Here is an 18440-nt window from a genome sequence, read left to right as displayed (position 1 = left end):
AGGTACCTACTCAGCTACCTACTCTCGTACGTGCCAATTATAAGTTGATCAGGACTAGATGTAACAAGCAAGTAGCAGCTGAAGCTGAGACATTCTGAGCCCATACACTTCCTGTGGAACTGAGAACTGCAGTTGATAAAAACCCATATCCTAGAACCCATATCCCCCACTTCTTGAGCCTCCCTCCCATCCCCCCATCCCTCATCCCTCGCACCTCTGCCATCCTACCCCTCTAGGTCATCACGGAGCCCCGGGCTAAGCTCCCTGTGTTACACGGCAGCTTCTCACTAGCTAGCTATTTTACACACGGTAGTGTATACATGTTGATGCTACTCCCTCAGTTCATCCCACCTTCTCCTTCCCCCGCTGTGTCCACAAGTCCCTTCTCTACATCTATGCCTGCATTCCTTCCTTGCAAACAGGGTCATCAGTACTGCTTTTCTAGATTCCGTATAGATGCTTTAATATACAACATCTGTTTCTCCTTCTGACTTTACTCTGTATAACATGCTCTAGGTTCACTCACCTCACTGCAACTGACTCAAATTCATTAAAGTGGGACATATTTATACAACAAAATGTTACGTGTGCAACATGAAAATGAAGGAATCAGAGTATAAATATGGATAAATCTAACAATGATGAAGAATTTATAATTATATAAGTATAAATATGTTTACCTTTATATATAATTACTGAAAGATCCACAGGATGATAATCATTTAAGTAAGTTTTTAAAAGAAGAATGTTATGCAGGGACATAAAACATGCATGAAAATGATAAATTCCAAATTCAACTGATGGTGAACTCTGGGGAGAAGGGAGAGAGATATGACCGGCAACAGACAGAGAGAACTTCAATCTCATTTGTAATATTGTCCTACTTAAGTTAAGTGGTGGGAACTCAATATGGTGGGGCTTCCCTCATAGCTCAGTCGGTAAAGAATCTGCCTGCAACGCAAGAGACCTGGGTTCAATTCCCGGGTCCGGAAGATCCCCTGGAGAAGGAAATGGCAACCCACTCCAGTATTCTTGCCTGGAAAATCCCATGGACGGAGGAGCCTGGTGGGCTACAGTCCATGAGGTCACAAGAGTCGGAGATGACTTATCGACTAAAGAAAGACTAAGATGGTAGTCTTGTTTTATGGATGTCTGATATATGTCTTCATAGTTATTTTTTTTCCATGAAGAATTAAAATTTAGCATCAAACAAAAATGTTAGTAGTGCCAAAGGAATTGTAAACTAGTACAATATATTTGTTAAGAAATAATGGTTCAATTCACTTTCATTTAACATGAAGAATACAATTTTAAATTGAGAATATAAAATGTTGCCCAGTGCATGTTAGGTAACACATATTGGCTAATAAGTAGCTAAATGTAGTATGATATGAGGGAAGGGAATAGACAGAAGAGGAGCCAAAGCCACGAAGTAAAACCTGATGGGACAGATAGGGTCTCTGAGGAAGTAGTCCTGAAGGAGCCCTCATAACTGAATCATGGGATCCATCATGTCCTCGGACCCCAGGGCACCACTACGGCACCCTCTAACACACTAACCAGAGCTCCGATTGGGGGGTCTTAGCAACATTCTGACTCTGTGACCACACAGCATGCTTGAAACCACAGTCAGGTTAAAAAGACAAAGCTGCTAGAAACCATACCAGGCGCTAAAGGGAATCAAGGTTTTTTCTTAACATATGTAGCCCATTTAACCGCACACCAGTCGCAGCAGCGAAGTACAGAAGACATGTCTGATTACGGAATGCAGCTTTATCCACACAATTGTGTGAGACAGAAAATGAATGTCTTTAAAGTGGGAAAAGAAACTAACTGCCAATCTGGAATTCCAATCTATCAAACCTACCCTTCAAAATGATGGTGAATAAAAACATTTCACACACCAACTCACAGACACATCCTCAAACACACCAGCAGGCCCAAGCTAAAAGAAGCACTACAGGGAATTCACTTCAGGCAGATTATGAGAGTAGAGTTTTAAAACTTATTTTATACTGCTTATAAGAGATATTCTTAAAATATAAGGGTACTGACTGGCTAAAGTAAAAGTGTGAAAAAACATGCAAACACTAACCAAAAGAAAACTTGTAAAGTTATCTTCATCTCTGACAAAAGAGAAGTAAGGCAAGAAGCATCGCTCAACGAGAGGGTTATTTTATAACAATAAACATCCATTACAAGAGATGTAAAAATTCTAAAATGGCATACATTAAAAAAAAAGCAAAAAAAAGCAAAAATCCACAGAACTAAAACGAAAAAACTGTCACACCTACAACTTCAGTGGGCTTTAATAGACCTTTCACAGTAACTGATAAAGCAGTCAAATATTCCTATCAAAAAATAAAAAATAGGGAAAAAATCCCAAAGTAGGAGAAAAGAAATAGCAAACACTGGAGCAAAAAACTTTTAATAGAAAACAAATGTATGAGAGAAAAATCAAAACAGTCAGCTTTTGAAAAAAACTAAAATAAATAACAGACCTTTTAGCAAGATGCATCACAGATAATCAGAGAAGGCACAAGTCTCAATTGAGAATGGAAAGGAAAGTAATACCAAGGATTTCACAGACAATAAAACTGTTAACAATTCTGACTCAATGAATTTGAAAAATGACATGAACAAATTCCTAGGAAAACACAACTTATTTAAATTGGCAAAGAAAGAGAAAATCTGAAAACACAAATAAATATTTTAAAAATTGAATATGTAAAAACTTTCCTACAGAGAAAACTGCATGCCCATATGACTGCAAAAGTGAATTATTCCAAAAATATAATGAAAAACATTTACCATCAATCTTAAATGCTTATATGAAAAACAGTAAAACAAAAACTTGACAAGAACATAAGAAAAGCAATGACAGACAATTTTTCTCATAAGGTCTCAAAAAACCCTAAACAAAATATCAGTATATCATACCTACTAGTAACATACATGAATTAAGACCAATTTATACTCAGGCCAAGATTTAAGACTGGTTTAATATTAGATTTTTTTAATTTAAGAAATTAAGATGAAAATCATATAAATTTTCAGTAGAAAATTAGCTGACAGAATTCAACACTCATTCCTTAACACCTTCATTGATGTTATAATTTACTTAAAATTCAGTCATTTAAAATACACAATTCAGTATTTTTTAGTAAATTTAGAGAGTTGTACAACTATCGCCACAACATAGTTTTAGAACATTTCCATTATCACAAAAACAATTCCTCATACTCATATACAGTCACTCCTTGTTCTCACCTCTAGTCCCAAACTAATATATTTTCCTATAACTTTGCATTCTCTGAACATTTCATATAAACAAAACTCATATAATATAGTCTTCTACTTCTTTCTTTCATACCCCATAGTGTTTTTCAGGTTCATCCATGATATAAAGATGAATCAGTATCTTTTGTCTTTTTATTACCAAATAGTATTCATTGTACAGACAGATATTTTGATTATCCATTCATTCATTAATGGACAGCTGCACTATTTCTACCCTTTGGCTATTATGAAAAATACTACCGTGAACACATCTGCATCCAAGTCTTTGTGTAGAGAAATTTTTTCACTTTCACCCAAAGACTCACTTGGGTAGAGTGGAACTGCTGAGCTATATTGTAAATTTCTATTTAATTTAAAACAGGGAAGGAGAAAAAAAAAATAAAAACCTGCCACTGCTTTCCATGGTGGCTGCACCGCTTCACATTCTTAGCAATCCATAAGGGTCTCTGTTGTCCTACAAGGACACTAATCTGCTTTTTTATCATAGCCATTTTAGTGATATGATGTATTTATTATGGTTTTAAATTTGCATTTCCTGAATGACTAATGTGGCTTCCCTGGTAGCTCAGATGGTAAAGAATCTGCCTGCAATGTGGGAGACCAGGGTTCAATCCCTGGGTCAGGAAGATCCCCTGGAGAAGGGAAAGGCTACCCACTCCAGTATTCTTATCTGGAGAATGCCATGGACAGAGAAGCCTGGCAAGCTACAGTCCATGGGGTTCCAAAGAATCAGACAGAAATGGGTGACTAATTTTTTTTTAATGACAAACATGACAAACCTAGACAGCATATTAAAAAGCAGAGACAGTACTTTGCTATAAAGGTTCATACAGTTAAAGCTATTGGTTTTTCTAGTAGTCATAGACTGATGTGAGAGCTGGACCATAAAAGGCTGAACGCTGAAGAATTTATGCTTTTGTACTGTGGTGCTGGGGAAGATTCTTGAGAGTCCCCTGAACAGCAAGGAGATCAAACCAGTTAATCCTAAAATTAGGAAATCAACCCTGAATATTCACTGGAAGGAATGATGCTGAAGATGAAGTTCCAATGCTGATATGAAGAGTTGACTCACTGGAAAAGACTCTTTTTTTTTTGGGAAGACTCTTATGCTGGGAAAGACTGAGGGCAGGAGGAGAAGGGGAAGACAGAGGATGAGATGGTTGGATGGCATCACCATCTCAATGGACGTGAGCTTGAGCAAACTCTGGGCAGTAGTGAAGGACCAGGAAGCCTGGTATGCTGTACTCCATGCGATCACAAGATGAACACTACTCAGCAACTGAACAACAACAATAAGGCTATCAGTACCTTTTCAAGACATTTAATAGCCATTCACCCAGTTGACTGAAATGTCTACTCAAATCTTTGCTGTGCAATTTATTTGATTCTTAATCGGTTATAAGAGTTATATCTTAAAAGTCCTTTCTCAGAAAAAATATTTGGAAATATCTACTCCGATCTGTGGCTTATCTTTTGATAATTCTTGATGAGTTTTCAATTTTAATGAAATCCAGTTTATCAATATTTCTCTTTTATTATGCTTTTGTTGTCCTCTGTAATCAACACACTCATTATTAATTAAGAATTCATAGCAAACTAAGAACAAAATAATCTTTCTTCATTTGTTAAAGAGTAAATACAAAATACCTATAAAGCAACATCACCTTTAATGGTCAAAAACTTCCTCCCAATTATCAAGAATGAGGCAATGTATTCTTTATCATTTCTACAAATGTAAATAGGTGTATTTGTGTAATAAGAAAAGGTGTACGTCAAGGTTGTATATTGTCACCTTGCTTATTTAACTTATATGCAGAGTACATCATGAGGAACGCTGGGCTGGAAGAAGTACAAGCTGGAATCAAGATTGCCGGGAGAAATATCAATAACCTCAGATATGCAGATGACACTACCCTTATGGCAGAAAATGAAGAGGAACTCAAAAACCTCTTGATGAAAGTGAAAGAGGAGAGTGAAAAGGTTGGCTTGAAGCTCAACATTCAGAAAACAAAGATCATGGCATCTGGTCCCATCACTTCATGGGAAATAGATGGAAAAACAGTGGAAACAGTGTCAGACTTTGGTTTTTTGGGCTCCAAAATCACTGCAGATGCTGATTGCAGCCATGAAATTAAAAGATGCTTGCTCCTTGGAAGGAAAGTTATGACCAACCTTGATAGTATATTAAAAAGCAGAGACGTTACTTTGCCAACCAAGGTTCATCTAGTCAAGGCTATGGTTTTTCCCGTGGTCATGTATGGATGTGAGAGTTGGACTGTGAAGAAAGCTGAGCGCCGAAGAATCGATGCTTTTGAACTGTGGTGTTGGAGAAGACTCTTGAGAGTCCCTTATACTGCAAGGAGATCCAACCAGTCCATTCTAGAGGAGATCAATCCTGGATGTTCATTGGAGGGACTGATGCTAAAGCTGAAACTGCAATACTTTGGCCACCTCATGCGACGAGTTGACTCACTGGAAAAGACTCTGATGATGGGAAAGGTTGGGGGCGGGAGGAGAAGGGGACGACGGAGAATGAGATGGCTGGATGGCATCACCGACTCTGTGGACATGAGTTTGAGTGAACTCCGGGAGTTGGTGATGGACAGGGAGGCCTGGCGTGCTGTGATTCATGGGGTCGCGGAGAGTCGGACACGACTGAGCGACTGAACTGAACTGAACTGAACTGTGTAATAAGAAAAATTTTAATTACAAAGATCATAAAAAACTATCATTATTAGCAGATGAGTTCATTAACATGAAGAATACTCAAAAAGAATTTACAAATCATAAAAATAAGCTGGATAGAGGTTCAATATACAGAAATCAACTGTCTTCCTATATACTAGAAAAAGAAATTTTTAAAAAGATATCATCTACATTAACATTCAAAAATCAAAGAGCCAAGGAAAACATATAATAAAAGATGCATAAAATCTTGACACAAAAACATACAAAAAGACTTCCCTGATGGTCCCCTGGTTAAGAATCCACCTTTCAAAGCTGGGGACGTGGGTTCAATCCCAGGTTGGGGACCTAGGATCCCACATGCTGTGGGACAACTAAGGGCTAGACACCTCAACTAGAGAGACCATGTGCTGTAAACTACAGAGCACATACACCTTGGAGTCCACACGCCACAAACAGAGAAGCTGCATGTCACAAGTAAGACCTCACATAACCAAAATAAATAACTGGTTAAAAAAAAAACTTACAAAGTCTACGTTAAATAAGTCCTAAATAAATGGAGGGGCTTCTCTGTTGACTCAGAGGTAAAGAATCCACCTTCCAAGAAAGAGACCCAGGTTTGATCCCTGGGTCAGGAAGACTCCCTGGAGAAGGAAATGTCAACCCACTCCAGTATTCTTGCCTGGGAAATCCCATGGACAGAGGGACCTGGTGGGCTACAGTCCACTGGGTGGAAAAAGAGTCGGACATGACCCAGTGGCACAACGACAATAAAATAAACGGAGGAATATATTGTTTTCATCATGTGTGAGAAGACTCCGTACTAAAAGATGTAAATTCTCTCCAAATTAATAGATTCAATGTGGTACCAATCAAAATCCTAACGCTTCTTAGAAGTTGACAAAGTAGATATGCAAAAGCCCAATAAATAAGCCATGAAGAAGAAAAAGTTGGAGAATTTATACTAAAATAAAATTATTATAAAGCTATAGTAAATAACAAAATGTGATGTTTACTCAAAGATAGAGAAACAGAGCAAAGGAACAGAACAGCAAGTCCAGAAAAGACCTGCTTGACTTATGACAAAGATGGCACTGCTGGAACATTCCAATAAATGAGGCTGGGACCACTGCAAAAGAGTTGAGCACGACTTGGGGACTCAGTTCCATTCAGTCATTCAGTTGTGTCCGACTCTTTGCGACCCCATGGACTGAAACACGCCAGACTTCCCTTTCCATCACCAACACTTGGTGCTTGCTCAAACTCATGTCCATTGAGTCAACGATGCTATCCAACCATCTCATCCTCTGTCGTCCCCCTCTCCTCCTGACTTCAAACTTTCCCAGCATTAGGGTCTTTTCAAACGAGTCAGTTCTTCACATTAGGTGGCCAAAGTATTGGAGTTTTAGCTTCAGCATCAGTCCTTCCAATGAATATTCAGGACTGATCTCCTTTAGGATGGACTGGTTGGATCTCCATGAAGTCCAAGAGACTCTCAAGAGTCTTCTGCAGCACCACAGTTCAAAAGAATCCATTCTTTGGCGATCAGCTTTCTTCACAGTCCAACTCTCACATTCATACATGACCAAGGGAAAAACCATAGCCTTGACTAGACGTATCTTGGTTGGCAAAGTAATGTCTCTGCTTTTAAATATGCTATTTAGGTTGGTCATAGCTTTTCTTCCAAGGAGCAAGCGTCTTGTAATTTCATGGCTGCAGTCACCATCTGCAGTGATTTTGGAGCCCCCAAATACAAAGTCTGCTACTGTTTCCATTATTTCCCCATCTATTTGCCATGAAGTGATGGAACCGGATGCCGTGATCTTAGTTTTCTGAATGTTAGGTTTTAAGCCAACTTTTTCACTCTCTTCTTTCACTTTCATCAAGAGGCTCTTTAGTACTTCTTGGCTTTCTGCCATAAGGGTGGTGTCATCTGCGTATCTGAGGTTATTAATATTTCTCCTGTCAATCTTGACTCCAGCTTGTGCTTCATCCAGTCTGGTATTTCGTATGATGTACCCTGCATATAAATTAAATAAGTAGGGTGACAATATACAGCCCTGATGCACTCCTTTCCCGATTTGGAACCAGTCTGTTTTTCTATGTCCAGTTCTCTAACTGTTGCTTCTTGACCTGCATACAGATTTCTCAGGAGGCAGATAAGGTGGTCTAGTAATCCCATCTCTTTAAAAATTTTCCACAGTTTGTTGTGATATACACAGTCAAAGGCTTTGGTGTAATCAATAAAACAGATGTTTTTCTGGAACTCCATGGCTTTTTCAATGATCTTGGGGACTAAACAACAACTATCATCAAGGAAACACCAATTACAGACACAGATAGGTTTATAAGCAATACAGTGCTAAAGTGCTGGTGAAGGTCTGGTGGTTGTTTAGTCACTCAGTCATGTAGGACTCTCACAGCCCCATGGACTGTAGCCCAGCAGGCTCCTCTGTCCGTGGGATTTCCCAAGCAAGAACACTAGAGTAGCTAGCCATTTCCTTCTCCAGGGGATCTATTTTCCCAACTCAAGGATCAAACCCATGTCTCCTATCTTGCAGGCAATGTCCTGTACTGTATGGCAGATGAGGCAAAACTTCGTAGACCAGTTTGTTCAACTTTTGAAGCATTGGTTGTTCAATGTGTGATAAGACGTAGCCATGCAGAAGAACTGGGCCCATTCTTCACAGAAGCCTATTCAGAATAGCTGAAAACAACACCCCCCCAAACAATCATCAACAGCAAAATGAATAAACTATAAAATACTGCCACAAGGAATATGAATATACTATTCCCAGATGAAGACTATGCAATGAATCCCACAAACATGTTGAGGAAAAGTCACAACCTTAAAAATACATACTTGATATTTTTAGTTACAGAAAGTTTGAAAACAGGCAAAATTAGAATTTGGTAATAAAAATCATAAAAATCTCCATTATTTTTGGGTAAGAGATGGTTAATGATAGGAAAATGCGTATGGAATGGATTACAGTATACTGGTAATGGTAGTGTTCATTCCTTAATTTGAGTGGTGACTGCACAGGTGAGTTCATTTTGTAGAAATTTATTACTTAAACTTTATGCAATTTTCCTACATGATGTTGTTGTTGTTGAGTCGTTAAGTCATGTCCAACTCTTCTGTGACCCCATGGACTACAGCCCCCCAGGATCCTCTGTCCATGGGATTTCCCAGGCAAGAACACTGAAGAGCGTTGCCATTTCCTTCTCTAGGTGATCTTTCCAACCCAGGAATCAAACCTGAGTCCCCTGAACTGACAGGTGGATTCTTTATTTGAGCCACCAGGGAAGACAAAATTCCTTCTGCAGCCAATCAGGTACACTGTGTTTCTTTTCTCTGCGTGGGCCTGTTGTGCAATGGCTGGAAAATGCAGCCTCTTCAGTAGCACATACGGCCAGTTGCCTTAAAGTACCTTGAAGACAGCCCCTTCCAGTGGACACTCATGTCTGACATCCTGGTGTCCCCAGTCTAAGTTCCAGACAGGTACGCAGGGTGCCTTTGGAAAGCCACAGTGCACACTGGCCAGGGTCCACACTGACCAAGTTATGATGCCCATCTGCACCAAGCTGCAAAACAAGGAACAAATGACTAAGGCCCCACACAGGGCCACGTTCAAGTTCCTCGGCCCCTGAAGAGCCACCTCTCCAAGAAGTGGATGAATCTGAAGACATGGTAGCAGTAAAGTGGATCATCCTGGATGATGAGTAGTCAAATATTAGGTTGGTATAAAAGTAATTATGGTTTCAGATGTGAATTTTAAATCATTATAAGCAGGCTCAAATATATCTTCATTAATCAAAATAGGAACCATTACAATCAACACATTTTTACCAACAAGAAATGTCTGCTTATTTCTGTAGCATAAAAAATTCATACTTCACTGTTTACAACAGCTAGGACATGGAAGCAACCATCAGCAGACAAATGGATAAGGAAGTTGTGATACATATACACAATGGAATATTCCTCAGCTATAAAAAAGAACACATGTGAGTCAGTTCGAACGAGTTGGATGTAACTGGTGCCTGTTATACAGAGGGAAGTAAGTCAGAAAGAGAAATGCAATACAGTATACTAATGCATATATATGAGATTTAGAAAGACGTAAATGACAATCCTATATGAAAGACAGCAAAAGAGACACAGATGTAAAGCACAGGCTTTCGGACTATGTGGGAGAAGGTGAAGATGGGATGATTTGAAAGAATAGCATTGAAACATGTATATTACCAAACATAAAATAGATGACCAGTGCAAGTTTGATGCATGAAGCAGGGCACTTAAAGCCGGTGCTCTGGGACAACCCAGAAGGGTGGGGTGGGGCAGGAGGTGGGGTTCAGGATGGGGGGGACACATGTACACCCGTGGCTGATTCATGTCGATGTATGGCAAAAAACACCACAATACTGGAAAGTAATTACCCTCCCATTAAAATAATTAATTTTTTTTTAAAAGTTCATGCTTCAGGATTCAAAGAACTTTTGGAAAGTACTTTCTGCCTCTTGCTGGGTGTGGAGGTGGTTTCTCTGCAAAAAGCTGTCAAGGTGCTTGAAGAAGTGGTAGTCAGTACTGAGATCACGTGAATATGGCAGATGAGGCAAAACTTTGTAGATCAGTTTGTTCAACTTTTGAAGAACCGGTTGTTCAATGTGTGATAAGACATAGCCATGCAGAAGAACTGAGCCCTTTCTGTTGACAATATCGACTGCAGGCACTGCAGTTTTCGCTGCATCTCATCGATATGCCAAGCATACTTCTCAGTTGTAATGATTTCACCAGAATTCAGAAAGCTGTAGTGGATCAACTGGGCAGCAGACCACCAACCAGTGACCATGACTATTTGGTGCAAGTTTGCTTTGGGAAGTGCCCTGGAGCTTCTTCTTGGTCCAACCACTGAGCTGGTTGCCACTGGTTGTCATATAAAATCCACTTTTTGTTGCATATCACAATCTGACAGAGAAACAGATCATTGGTGCAAAGAATAAGAGAAGATGACACTTCAATATGATGATTTTTTTGACCTGCGATCAGCTCACAAGGCACCTTCCCAATTTGCTTCAGATGCCGAATGACCATAGAATGGTCAACCCTGAGTTCTTTGACAATTTATTGTGTAGTTGTAGGAGGACAAGTGTCAATGATTGCTCTCCGCTGGTCATTGTCAACTTCTGATGGTGGCCACTACACTCCTCATCTTCAAGGCTCTCGCCTCCTTTGCAAAACTTCCTGAACCACCACTGTGCTCTACATCCGTTAGCAGTTCCTGGGCCAAAGGCACTGCTGATGCTGTGATTTGTCTCCACTGCTGTATGATCCATTCTGAACTCAAAAAACTGCTCAGATTTGCTTTTTGTCTTAATATTATTTCTACAGTCTAAAATCATAAACAGCAAGTAATAAGTCATTGCTGCTGCTGCTGCTAAGTCACTTCAGTCATGTCCGACTCTGTGTGACCCCATAGACGGAAGCCCACCAGGCTCCCCCGTCCCTGGGATTCTCCAGGCAAGAACACTGGAGTGGGTTGCCATTTCCTTCTCCAATGTGTGAAAGTGAAAAGTGAAAGTGAAGTCGCTCAGTCATGTCTGACCCTTAGTGACCACACGGACTGCAGCCTACCAGGCTCCTCCGTCCATGGGATTTTCTAGGCAAGAGTGCTGGAGTGGCTTGCCATTGCCTTCTCCGAATAAGTCATTAGCAAAAAAATAAATAAATAAAGCTGGAAATGAATATTAAAGTCATGTATAACATAAAAACATTTATTTAAGAATGTATTTGAATATAAAACGGCAAAGTTCAACAATGCAAAATCGCAATTACTTTTGCACCAACCTAATAAATTTCTTGATTCCAGCTTGTGCTTCTTCCAGCCCAACGTTCCTCATGATGTACTCTGTATATAAGTTAAATAAGCAGGGTGACAATATACAACCTTGACATACTCCTTTTCCTATTTGGAACCAGTCTGTTGTTCCACGTACCCTTATGGCAGAAAGTGAGGAGGAACTAAAAAGCCTCTTGAGGAAAGTGAAAGAGGAGAGTGAAAAGGTTGGCTTGAAGCTCAACATTCAGAAAACAAAGATCATGGCATCTGGTCCCATCACTTCATGGGAAATAGATGGGGAAACAGTGGAAACAGTGTCAGACTTTATTTTTGGGGGATCCAAAATCACTGTGGATGCTGACTGCAGCCATGAAATTAAAAGACGCTTACTCCTTGGTAGGAAAGTTATGACCAACCTAGATAGTATATTAAAAAGCAGAGACAATACTTTGCCAACAAAGGCCCATCTAGTCAAGGCTATGGTTTTTCCAGTGGTCATGTATGGACGTGAGAGCTGGACTGTGAAAAAAGCTGATTGCCAAAGAATTGATGCTTTTGAACTGTGGTGCTGGAGAAGACTCTTGAGAGTCCCTTGGACTGCAAGAAGATCCAACCAATCCATTCTAAAGGAGATCAGTCCTGGGTGTTCACTGGAAGGACTGATGCTAAAGCTGAAACTCCAATACTTTGACCACCTCATGCGACAAGTTAACTCACTGGAAAAGACTCTGATGCTGGGAAGGATTGGGGGCAGGAGAAGAATGGGATGGCAGAGAATGAGATGGCTGGATGGCATTACCAACTCGATGGACATGAGTTTGAGTGAACTCTGGGAGTTGGTGATGGACAGGGAGGCCTGGCGTGCTGTGATTCATGGGGTTGCAAAGAGTCAGACACGACTAAAGAGACTGAACTGAACCAACTGAACTGAATACACTTCTAATTGTGGCCCACAGGACAAATGGCAGAACCTGCACTCATGAAAGCCTGCATTTTTCCCTCCTTACTCGCAACTACCAATAAATCCTAATTTCCTGCCCCAAAAGACAAGTGAAAAAAAAAATTCCTGATCCCCATACACAATTACCTGATCCAGCTACCACCAATTTTCTCTTTTTTTTTAATAAGCCAGACTCCTTTTTAATAAGCCAGACTCCTCAAAAGGGCTGCTCTTTCTGTCTTCCAATCTCTCCTCTTACAGAATGTCTCTAAGTAAAAGGGACAAAAAGACAGTAAAAATAAGTATAATAAATAACCTACATAAAAAGTAATAAATGTTCAGGAGTAAAACAATCAGGAAATTTGAATCCGGAGTAGAAGATGTGAACCACCTTACAATATTAAATAGTATGATCACACTGTTCTTACTGACAAAGTATAATAAAAGTCAGTGAGATATCTGTAGTTTGTAAGTTCCTGATAATTTAATATTTGGTTCTAAGTTACATATTTTAATTACTTATATTGCTCCTGTACTGCAAACTCTTTTCAACTAAACATGCAGTAATTAGAAAGGTAATACCCCAAGAAGACAATGCACAGAGTTAATACATTATTTAACAATTCTGAGAGAGTATCTATTTCATTTAAATATTGCCCACTAAAATGGTCCTCTCTTAAAATTCTTGGGCTTTTTAAAAAAAATAAATTCCTTCTTTTGAATATGCTTTTGAGTACTATGCAGTAAATTTCTACTCATTTATATTTGCCGTGGAAATGGCAACCCACTCCAGTGTTCTTTCCTGGAGAATCCCAGGGACGGGGGACCCTGGTGGGCTGCTGTCTGTGGGATCGCACAGAGTCGGACACGACTGAAACGACTTAGCAGCAGCAGCAGCAGCAGTCCAGTAAGACTTCAGAAAACTTATGGGAAACAACTATAATATTGTTTGTTGTACACTGCAGGATATCTAGCTTCCTTGGCTCCCAATAATCAGATGACAGTAAAGCCCCTCAATCATCATGACAAACAAAAATGCCAGTCCAGATTCCAGTATGTTCCCCACTGAGTGTTACAATCCCCCTGAGATCTATTATCTAATATGATAATATTCAGTGGTCTTCAACTTTTTTTGTTTCCATTACTGCAGCACAGAATTTCGAAAGACAATATACTCCCTTGAACATTTTTATACTGACATTTAAAGTTTTTCATAATTTAAGTTTAAAAAGAGTCTGATGCTGGGAGGGATTGGGGGTGGGAGGAGACGGGGACAACAGAGAATGAGATGGCTGGATGGCATAACCAACTCGATGGACATGAGTTTGGGTAAACTCCGGGAGTTGGTGATGGACAGGGAGGCCTGGCGTGCTGTGATTCGTGGGGTCGCAAAGAGTCGGACACGACTGAGCGACTGAACTGCACTGAACTGAGATGCTATGTAAAGGCCCCAGAGCCTGCGTACCACAACTAGAGCCTGCACACTGCAACTACTGAAGCCCACACGCTCTACACCCCCTGCTCCACAACAAAAGAAGCCGGCACCGCAGTGAGAAGCCCACACACTCCAACTGGAAAGTAGTCCATGCTCTCCACAACTGGAGAAAACTTGTGCACAGCAACGATGACCTGGTGCAGCCAAAAATAAATAAATAAAAATAAATATACATATAGTTTTTAAAAATAAAAGCTGCAAAGATCGCAGTACACTATAAACACTGGCACCTTAAAATACAATTGATTTATATCATTATCAACGTATCCAGCAGAATCTACATACCACAGTGACTGATTCTCAATCATTCATGTCTAAAACAACACACAAATCCTTGCCTCACAACAGAAATACCACATAATTTACTTTCTTTATGAACAATTTTATAAAGTGTTATCTTCCTGTAATACTTTTCTGTGATTTTTTTCCTGGTACCATCAGCTTTTATGCTTAAAAATCTTCTTTTGATCACTCTGTCACATTTCTACACAACAAAACATATATACAAATAGAACTTATTTTTATTAAATTCCTTGTAACCATAAAGCACTAAGTTTAAAAGTTTCCCTCTGGATTGACTTTTGATTACAAGTATAATTTAGCATACAGTTGATTGAAGCAAAAATACATATCTGACAACTAGGTACTAAAAGTAAACTTTTTTGGAAAATGTTATCTCAAAGAGACAGATGAGACTACCTGCCCTCCTTTTATTATTTCATATATGTATAAATGAAGTCACTTGTGGGTAGACTATTTCAGCAATGTCTCCCAATTCTTTCAACTTCTTTAGAGTCAGCTCTTGAAAAATCACATAGTAATCAAGAAGCATTTAACAATTCCATAAAAACTACACTGTCTTTAAATCATGCTGCAAACAAAGAACTGGACACTGCCAAAGTTAGGATCCTAGTTGAAATTCTCAACGTGGGTATTGTAAACAGTTATTTTACGGCAATTCATAGCTTTCTCCCTCCCTGAAGCAAGGAAGCAAAAAAAGAGGGGTGGGGGGCAACTATGAAAGAGAAGACAGTAAAGTTAAACAGCAGATCAGACTGAAAAGTTCTAAGAAAAAAAATGCATATAAGTTGTATTATCAGCTAGATTCCTTTAAAACAATCTGTATCTCCAGAATGGCTAGAGGAGATCACAACCGCAGTCTGGGGCAATCACTGCTTTAAGTCATTTCCCTCAGAAATGTAGTTGCTGGGTCATGTGAAGTGCAATGATGTTTAAAAGTTAATACCAACTGTTTTTCCAAAGTATTTCCACCTCCATATACTATCACCAGCAATGCACTACTCTACATTATCACCAGTGCCTGGCACTGTCACACTTAGTTCCGCTCATCCAAAGGGTGAGAGAAGGTGGTTTTAAGCTGAACTTTTCTCAGTACGGTAAACGATGAAATATCCCAATTTTGTAGAACATTACTGTACAGTGAACAAAGTCATCATTTCAGAATTGTTTCAGTTTATGGACATGTACTATCAATCCAAAGCACCGTGGTCTTCTGTGCTCCCACTCCAGATAGGCTTTAATCTCTTCCATCCAAACAAAACATCAGGTCAAGACAAGCAAGGATTTCCAGGTGCCCCAATCTTCATCTTAACCTCGAAAAAGCATTAGATGGAGGAGACACTGTCCTGAGGAGCTGCCCATCTAAGACCAGAAGATGTATCTGTTTTCCTTTCCTGTACTGCTCTTGCACGGTGGTGGTAGTAGTGTTATCCCAGTCTCACAAAAACAGCTGAGAAAAGGTCTTTCTTTTTTACTTATCAAGTAATATATGTACGATTGGAATTAACTGTTTCATGAAATGTGTGAACAGAATATTCCTCTGCAGTCATGGAGACCAAGAGTTTTCATTGTTATAAGACTAGTTAAGTTTTCAATTTCTTAAGTTGGTTTTGGTAAAGTTTTATTCTCCAATAGTTTACCTAGTCCATTTAAAATATCAAATTCATTGACATCAGTTATTCTTAATATTATTTTACCAAATTAATCTCTGGAAATTTATACCTATGGCATCCTTTTTCAATCTGAATATTGTTTAGTTATTCCCTCACCATTGATAAATATTACCAGAAATTTGACTTTCTGACTTTCAAAGAACCAGCTTTGGACTTTATTATTCTTGGTACTTACTGAGTATTTTCCATGTCATAAGTTTATGTTCACCTTCAGTTTCTTCCTTCTACTCTGAGTTTATTCTGTAATCACTTTTGTCATTTTTTTAAATTGGATTCTTAGTTTATTCATCTTGAGCATTTATAATCTTAACTACATTATACAACTTTTAAAGTATTTTGTTAGAATTTAATTCTGAATATGTTCTAATTTACATTCAGATTCCTTTTGTTGAGCTGTAAGTTATTTAGAAGTTATTTTAAATTTCCCCCTGTAGGGGACTTTTCCTAATTACCTTTTGTAAATGACTTGTATCTTAACTGCCTGTAGTCACAGAACTCAGTCTTTGAAATCTGTGGAAGCTTTACAGCCAAGCAGATGGCTAATTTTCATGAATATTTCATGTGCACTTGAAAGAGATGCACAGTCATCAACTGCTGAGGGCAATGATCCACACAGGTACAATATATTAACCCTCAGCAGGCCAGGAAAAATAATCAACACCCTTAATCAGCTGGGCTGATAGACTCTTTGTATTTTATTTAATATTTAGGTCATTTTATAAATAATTCATGGGGGTTTCCCAGGTGGCACAGTGGTAAAGAATCTGCCTGCCAATGCAAGAGATGAAGGTTTGATCTCTGGGTTGAGAAGATCCCCTGGAGAAGGAAATGGCAACCCACTCCAGTATTCTTGCCTGGGAAATTCCATGGACAGAGAAGCACGGCGGGCTATAGTCCATGGAGTCCCAAGAGTCGGACATGACTGAGCAACTAAGCACCCAGCCCATAATTTACAGAAAAATAAAAGGATATAGTAAAAAAGCAAATTAACTGAAAAGTTTAATCAAAATTTAAATACAGAAAATCCATATTTTTATTTTATATTTCCTAGTACGTACAGATATGTGTATGATACATACACATAACTACAAATGCATAATGTGTGTATATATACACTTACACACATCACACACACAAACACACATAAAAAGAGAATGAAACTGGTCACCAACTGACATTCATGAATCTGGGACAAATAGTTTTCTAAAATCTGATTCCAAATTTCAATTATATCTCTATTAGATAATCATCACTTCGGCTTCTTCTAGAATCTGCACTGTAGAAATGCAGTGCTTTTTAAAAATGTTGATGTCTCATAAACTTCCTAAGAAGGACAGCCACATTATTTGTTCCTTGGTTATAAAAATATTCATTTTTAGATTTATAAACATACATCAAAATGATCCAAGCCAATGTTTTGCTTTCTTTCCTAAATCATGTATTCACTTCCTATCACCTTTGTATACACACTTGAATTCAACCCTCTTCAATTATAAGCTGTATCAAGTAAATGTTCATGTACAACATTATATGTAAGCAAAAATAAGTCACATATTCTTTTAGCAAAACTGAAGAGCCCAACTTCTTATCACAAAACACTGCAGAAACACACTGGTCACTCATCAATTCTTGAGTTCAGAGAAAATTCATCTAGGATTTTGCTATTTGGTGACTCACAGTCTAAGACTTCATTCATATGATCAAGTTCACCATAATAATTAGGGCCTAGAATCTGCTGCCTCTGTTAACCATTATTTTACCCATTTCATAGCTGAAATGCCTTCCTCTGTCAACTTTTCTACTTTTGTACCATTACATGTATAAAATGAAAACTATTAAATTCTCAGTTGTGTTCAATGAAAACTAAAATGACTACAAAGATGGTACCTCCAGACTTCATTTATATTTTCTTAAAATATGTGCAACTCTTGAGCTAATGTAATAAAATCAAAGATAATGCAATAGTAATGACTTGACTACTATAACATCTTTCTAGATGATTCCATCATCCTTTCATTTTATTTTAGTCTTAATATAGTTGAGAATAATTAAAGAGTGATGATAAAAATTACTCTAGGATAATAAAATTACCTATACACAGATAAAGTGATATAAGAACCCACAGCATCTTAGATTCATAAAAAGGTCCAAAGGACCCATACAGTATACACTTAAGAGAAAAGGAGTTTTAATATTCTGTTCCG

General features: G+C 38.6%; 1 protein-coding gene and 1 pseudogene across 3 annotated transcripts in view; one reads left to right on the top strand and one right to left on the bottom strand.

Moving 5' to 3' along the window:
• AUH (AU RNA binding methylglutaconyl-CoA hydratase) overlaps window positions 1-18440 on the bottom strand; it is a 202921-nt gene that overhangs the window by 140213 nt on the left and 44268 nt on the right. The window lies entirely within an intron of this gene.
• LOC148777419 (small nucleolar RNA SNORA70) lies at window positions 9310-9432 on the top strand (annotated as a pseudogene).

Source organism: Moschus berezovskii, chromosome 7 (genome assembly GCF_049115385.1).
Source record: "Moschus berezovskii isolate FMDL1 chromosome 7, NW_MosBer_1.0, whole genome shotgun sequence".
In the NCBI taxonomy this organism is placed as follows: Eukaryota; Metazoa; Chordata; class Mammalia; order Artiodactyla; family Moschidae; genus Moschus; species Moschus berezovskii.
Note: the sequence above shows the minus strand (reverse complement) of the source record. Positions and strands in the feature narration are given on the sequence as shown.